The 7,783-nt window shown below is 43.9% G+C and overlaps 1 pseudogene; it reads right to left on the reverse strand.

Moving 5' to 3' along the window:
- Positions 1-3,313: 3,313 nt before the first annotated feature.
- LOC109482440 lies at positions 3,314-6,333 on the reverse strand (annotated as a pseudogene).
- Between the last annotated feature and the right edge of the window lie 1,450 nt (positions 6,334-7,783).

Genomic DNA, 7,783 nt, shown 5'->3' on the forward strand with positions numbered 1-7,783 from the left:
TCAACCAACCTTGGTTGGCTGGTAATCGTGGGAAGGTTCTGAATGTTTATGTGTCGCTTGACCCATCCTGGTAGACATGAACGTAGAGATCTGTCTGCTAGTCTGTCTGTGTGTACCTCATTTAAAATTTTGTCGGGTGGCAGAGGACGTCCATTCCTTTATGTTGTGTATTTGGACCTACAATTATTTGTAAGAGTCAATAGGTATGCGCAAAAGAGTTAATAACATAGACTATTAATGTAATATTTTGTGAGGTATTCTGACGCTTTTTTTATATATTCCAGCATTTCATGACTAGACATGGTGACAGCACACTCAAGTTATATCAACTTATTTTATGCATACATACATACATACATATTATGCCGCCACCAACGCAGAGGACAAATACAGGACAAGGCAATACTCATTTTCACTTGAGTTAATTAAGTGAGGAAAGTCGTGTAAGGTGCCCTTCCCAAGGACACAAGATCGCGGTGGCATGTCACTATCAGGACTCGAACCCGGGACCTCTTGGTTCCCTGTCGAGCACGCTGCAGCTGCGCCACATGACCTCTGCAGCTTTGATAACATTTTCATCGTACGGACTACAGGACGAATACCTCCATTGTTCGGTTGCTATCAGTGGACTCACACAACAAATAGGAAAACTTTTCAAACGTGCCCTTTAGATGTGAAATGATGGTCAAACTCAACCCAAAAGATGGTTGTATTTGAGACATCAGTACGTGAGGGTGCACAGCAAAACCGACTGTAATCTAACACAATGGGCCTCACATATTGATGTATTTCATGTACACTCCGGCAAATATAATCTTTAACTTCCTCCCCAATGTCAATAAGGAGACTCAAACATTCGTCTCTCTGCTAGAGCTTTGAACGAGAAGCCTTTGGAATACAGTCTCTATAGTTATGCGAATAATGACACATGTACATCCTCGTTACCTAATATCAGTATCACTCACAGTACCCACATCACAAGCCTGTACGTGGGAGGGAGGCTTTTGAAGTATGGAAACTTAACCCCTAACATATAACTCGGGATTGTCATATCTTTTCATTTTCCGAGTGACAGGCGAATGCTCGGGCAGACGCGATGTCTAGAGAAGGAAATCAGAGAGCGTAGACTACACTATACCGTGAATAATTGTGACATATTGTCAGGCATATCTAACAGAGATCAGCTCGTGTACTGGCTCCAAGGTTGACACTTCATCATCTTTGATTTTTGCTTCTGCCAAAACAGTATATACTTTTCCAGGAATGTGCCGATCACGGTTGATACAAAATTGTGTTGGGACGAGGTGTGAATATTTCCCGCTGGATGCCTGTCAGCCTGCCTGGGAATCGATTTGCTGTCTCATCATCTTCCCTCAGATGAAGACTGGAGGCTGTACATCATTAAACCGCATTAGATTCTACGGCAATTTCAGGAATATTACGAAGTCTGGAAGTGATGTCTACATCATTATAATATCTGTTTGTTCCCAAAGAGACAGAGAGGCATAAAATAGCATTCTTTCACACACACATGCACACACTCGCTCACTCTTTTTTTCCCTCTTTCGTAATGTCCCCCCTCTCTATGTATATGGTATAAATACGGAATATATATACAGAGAGAGAGACAAAGGAGATAATGCACATGCTATAAATTACTATATATATAGTAATATATATCCATTGCAATATTACCATTGTAACCATGGTTATCTATTTTAGCCAATGGTTTCAGTGGTTAAAATGGTTAAATTGCAATGGTTATATTGCTTACAATGGTCATATTGGTTGAACATATAACTTCGTTGCCGGAGGTAATCATCGCCTTACAGACAATGACATACTGCGCACCGCATGATATTCCCGTATTGTTGCCATTATATTGATTTCTCTATTCCTAAGCAGGAGCCATTTTTAGCTTGCCAAGTAAAGCGGTATAAAGTTGCCCCATTTAAACTAAATGATTAATCCTGCACCTGTGTCCCGTGTCACTTCAGTGAGGAGCCCCGTGTATTGATTTTAAGCAGAATCTAGCCAACCACAGCGTGACATCTCCTGGGATGGCCTTGTATTGACTTCTGCTTCAACACTGTCTCCTGTGATACATTCTCCAGATAATGCAAGTGATAAGTTGTCTACTGCCCAATATTAAAGATGCTGTCTCTTGCTATATCCCTATTTCTGCTATTGCACAGATTACATGTTGCGGTACGCATGCATCATAGGCTTGTGTATATCGAGAACCCATGTCACGTCGTCACGCTGCAGAGCACAGCATGGTTAGGCATCGCTGCACATTTTTATGAGTGCACGAGTGCGAAGTGGGAGGGCTTGTGTGATAGTAATTTATTCGGTAATGCGTCAACAACACAGAAACACACTCGTCTTCAATTATCATCAACAGGGAATCCAGCTAGAAGTGCCATGTCGTGGAGGACAGAAACACAATTCGTCAAATATTCAGCAATATTCTTGTACATGCAGGGGCGGGACTATATTCAACACAAACTAATGGCCCAGTCGCTGTAGTGCTAGCTGCGAAATTAGATCGTCTTCTCTCCTACCTATGATCACATTCCCAGCCGGGCACTTATGAAAATATCGTTGGAATCAAGCCAAAGCATTTTCACGAACCTCAATTCTTGACATCACGTACAAAAATACATTAATTCGTCTTACAATTATGACATACTCGTCGTATCTTATATAAAAAGCAGTGGATTCACATGTTAAACCAAGTATTGTAAAGGATTCCGGTTTATAGTTGAGGATATTCAGGGTTGCTGGGGGGGAGGGCTTTCTCCCTTTTGATACCTAGAAGGCGCCATCAAGCTGCTACAGAGAATCCTTCATTATTGCCGCCGGTGCAGCAGCAGCCAATTAAGCTACACCGCGGCAGTTCGACAGTAACCCCAGCCTTCACATTCTGTAACAGGTCAGCGTATTCTCCGCGGTGTTAAGGCCAATAAAAGAACTTCTCAGCCTAGCTATACTAAACTAACCATGACAAATCACAGCTTGTAGAAAACTAACACTCTTTGGTACAAATATGGATTACAGTCGACTACATATGTCTGTCTTTGACTTCTATATACTGTACATTTTGTGAATCTAGTACTCAGACACACAATCACACACATATCGTCACAATGTGCACTTTCCTTTCTTTCATGAATATTATATATTTTAGAATTGAATGTGACTACGCCTTCAGATAGCTATCAATGCCAACATTAACCTCTGAAGGAAAACATATTCGGGGCTAAGGCAAACCGTCTTCCAAGACGTTGTCGCCCCTAAATAATTCAGACAAGCAATACGTGGCATAAATGAATAAGAATTATCAGTGAGGGAATGGTCCAATGTTGTCATCCTGGGTAGATGCAAGCTCTCGCCATTTTGGGGGAATCTACCTTCTAGTAAATCACCAAAGGCTTCAATCTATCAGCATATTTGAAAGTGTGAATAGGTTAGAAGATAGCGGATCAGACAGTCGTTTCTATTGAGGCTGTTGATGACTGTCTTACGGGTGATATCCGATCTGGGATGCGATGATCCGTTTGCATCCACACGGTGCAGTTCTGCTTGACTGTGTTTGAGGAGTCGGTCCCCGCGGACGTCATGCACACAGGTGCCTGCTCCAGGCTCATGGTCAGAGGATCTGCCGTGGTTATCACCATAGCCGTGTCTAATTGGTGCGCTTCCAGTCCGCCGGGCGGCTCGTCTGTGCCGTACTGCTCGTACATAACGTCATACCTGGCGTCCATCGTTGGCGTGTCGTCCGGCGGGCTCGGCGGAGGCTGGCCGTAATTATGCACCGCGATCTGTTCCGTGTTGAAAGTATGGCTGGCAAGCCATAACGGAACCTCCCCGAAATGCTCGTAAGAGAAGGAATATTGCCTTTGAATTTTTGTGCGTTTCGTGTTGCCTGAGGGTCTTCTTGAAGGATCGAATTGGTGGGGTGCAAACTCCTCTGTATTGATAGGCTGTACGGGGTGTAGGGAGGGAGGGCCGTCTCGTAGGTCTGCCTGCGAGGTAGCATTGCGCAGGTAGCCGTCCCTTGAATCGACGCTGCTGCTTCTTGAGAATCGCCGACCGGCGTTAACGGACGAAGCCTGTTGCGCCCCATAATCCTGGGCGGCTGTCCAAGGATGTATATCCCCGGCTATCGTGTAACAGCGGTGTAGGCGTATGTGTGATTCACGGGGCTTCCTCGGAAGTGTATCTGATAACGTCGGCGTGTGAGGGAAGCTTCCTCTCATACCGGGCTCCGGAATATAGCCATCTCCTATTGTACTTTCGTGAGGGAAGCCCCCCCTAAACGTCGTCTCATGCGTGTTCCCCACGCCGAATGAACGTTCGTGCGGGTACCCGCCTCTGAAGCTCGAATCCCTGGAGAAGCGGCCTCGTAGAAAATTCCGGCATCCTCGCAATCTTCCGCGAAATAGTCTCCCTAAATCAGGCTTCCAAAACCACCTTCCATGCTGATCCCGGTATCTCATTAGGAGCAAGATGATCAGCCACGCCAGAAGACCAAATATGATGATGAGCGCAATAGAAACGAGGATGTATCGTTTATGGTCGATCGGCGGCTTCATGTAGTCCAAATCGTAGAAGGGCGGCGAGGAGGCAGTAGGAGGAAAATCTGGCCTGGTCGTCATGTTTAGTCCTCCCTGCACAATGCCGGTTGGGTAGGTCTGGTTCGGGCGACTCTCCGCAGCAGGATGGCGCGTAACGTTTCTGGAAACAGAGTCAAATGGTTGGTTCTGTTCACGGAGGGATGCAGGTTTTAAGCAGCGCCGCCCGCTGACCGGGTAGTCCATTATCATTCACAGAGGTGGGATGCCGATTACTGAAAGAGAGTGTTATAATTGACAGTATTGGCCACCGTTGATAAGACGAGACGTATAGTGTATACATGATGAGATTTCTAAACATCTAACCAAGAAATATTTTCAAATAAACCTTCGATTATACAAAAATAAAAATATTCATAAAATATGATTCTCCACAAGCATGTTGTCATTGAGTGAAGCATGCACTTATTCGAGCCCTTTTTGTCTTTCGTTCCACTAAGAATAGCCCCAGGTGCGTTTTTCTTTCTAATAATGATATCGATAAATTAATCGCAGGCTGCATAGTAAAGTCGGTGTGTTTGTGTGTTGATAAGATATAGGTAAAGTAGAACGCGGCTCATTTTCACCAAACAAGCTAGACAGCGCCAATATTTTACCCACAGATAACGATCGTTGCCACCGTAGATTTGCATTGAATTTAAAAAAGCTGGCGTGAAGAGAGCCACAGGAGTAGTACAAGACGAACGGTTATTCCCTGGCAAAATATTACCTCTCCGTGTAGGCATAGGTTACGTCTTAGGGCTATGCCGCAGAGTAATTAATGCCTGTCTTTTTTGTCTGGATCAGACACTAGACCGATGGGTCAATACGCGAGCCAGTCTATGCATTTACTGTTGAGGATGAAGATCCTTTAATTCCTTCTCCGTCTATTTGGCAATGGCTAAGTACGTGTAAATATTCTCTCTCACATTTGAATAGTGTCCCCGTCAAATGGCAGAGGCGTTTTTCAATGCGTGCAGAAAATGCCAGGAATGAGTTAGAGGGACACGGTTCGTGATTCAATATTATTATGAGAGCGCCTGCTTTTGTTATTATGATGGTCTGATTTTAGATCACAATATTCAATAAAGTCTCGTATTATGAGAATCTAAGGAGTATATTCAAAGGTCAACAGTGGATCTTCTTCCGCTTTCCACTGGTAAAAAATGCACAGCAGTAACACAACATAATAAGCAATTCATCAAAACGTCTGGCCACAAACAAACTGATATTAGTTCTAATAATGGCCTATATATTGGCCTTTTCTTGTATATTGGTGTATGGTAAATTGTGATTTACAAACGAGGGATTGTTCATTGCTGCAGTTTATGTGGAGTTGGATATTGTTTTATTTTCCTTGCGTTTGACGATGGCATTGGCGTTGGCGCCATGTCCCATCCACTGTGACTGCCGTGGTATGTATTCCCCAACACGTACGCCACTCTACGGAGATAAGCACCTGACGGAATTGCGCCCAACATCTACTCTCACCTACACCACCCTTAATAACCCGCCTGCAGCCCGACTCGTAGGTCAGCGGGGTTCTGGGAGAATGGAAGCGGCGCATAGCCAATTTGGGCAGTTGGCCTTTAGCGAGGGGGTTACTACAAAGATGTAGCACGGTAATCAGCCGCATCGGTGGTCTGAGTCGTTCTAAAATATACCTGCCTAAAAGGTACACTTTTGAAATGTCATCAGCAGTAGACAGGTCCGTCATGTGTGTAATGGTTACAGGAAGCTACAAAAAAATTACAGTAAAATCGGGGTGATCAGTAGGCGCCACAAGGTGTCGTGACAAATGACATTGGACAAGTCTGACTCGTTGGAACGCTGCAACAGTTTACAGTGAGGGATTGGTAGACTCCGTCTGTGGACACTAAATCGACCGATAGCATTGTGTCCGGACCATACATCTTGTAGAGTAATGACGTATGCACGACCTTTATCTTCACAAAGCAGAAGGGTCGTTGACCTCTACTTCTGACTTATAAGCCACCATGAATGAACGAGGCAATCGTTTAACCAATTAACTGGTTGATGCATTGATGGATACACGCTATGTCGCCACTTTTTCTCATGATAAATAAACATTGGGCTCGTTAGGCACCGCACCACGGCAATGCTTCATCATTAACCGTTACTGGAGACTCCCAATGATAATGAGACTAATCTGTATTACGCCAAGGTCTGTTGATAAATCAATTCGTTCATTTAGTGTTATTTGATCTTACGGCGAAGAGAGGTCCGATGATGTATAGATTTGGCCTTCAATGTTTGTCTTATGTATGCATCATTGGCTTGGCTAGCTGGTAAGTTATGTAGTCGATGGAGAAATGTGTACTCGGCAACGACAATGACCAATGACTTCTCTTTGGTTCTGTGTGTACGGCTATGTCTTTTCGGCCCGATGCGCCGTCTGAATTCCCTGCCACAAGTCTTGTTGCACAGGTGGGTTGCAAAGGTATAAAAAAACTAGAAAAATTCCAACGGCATAGCTGGTCTGGTCAGAAGCTATTTTAGGATATTTCTGACTGAAAATGTACGTTTTGAGGATCCCGTGTCATCACAGTTAAAGCACTCATGGTTAAATATTGGTAAACGTAACTTAGCTACAACTCAACTCTAAGTGTTGTCTACTAAATTGGTATTCTTTGTAAATATGTATTCAATATTTCTTCTTTTTATTTCATAAGGTAAAATCATTTTAAACAATTAGCATATTGAACCAGGAGGATGGTTTCTTTTCTTTTTGTTGTGTCGAAGCAGACGATATGAAAGATTCATCTCGTGTTCGCGGCCTTTTGGGCGGATGCATACTACTCAGCAACAGTTGTACGTGCTGTGCCGCGATAACTAGTAGTTCCTAAAGTCGCTCTGTACATCAGAGCCTGTTTTCATCCTCCGCATTTGGACATGCACAGGAAAACCGTTCATCTCAGCTGGCTGCTTTCCATGACTCCTATCGATGTATTTTGCTTTATCAAATCGTACCATTTTAGCTGCTTTCCAAACGTCTTCTTAATGTTCAATGGATTCTCGCTCTGTACATCAGACCCTGTTTTCACCCTCCGTATATGGTGACATGCACAGGAAAAGCATCCATCTCTGTCTGCTGCTTTCGACTCCTATCAATGTATTTTGCTTTATCAAATCGTACAATTTTAGCT

Source organism: Branchiostoma belcheri, unplaced genomic scaffold, assembly GCF_001625305.1.
Source record: "Branchiostoma belcheri isolate BF01 breed outbred unplaced genomic scaffold, Haploidv18h27 scaffold6, whole genome shotgun sequence".
Classification (NCBI taxonomy): Eukaryota; Metazoa; Chordata; class Leptocardii; order Amphioxiformes; family Branchiostomatidae; genus Branchiostoma; species Branchiostoma belcheri.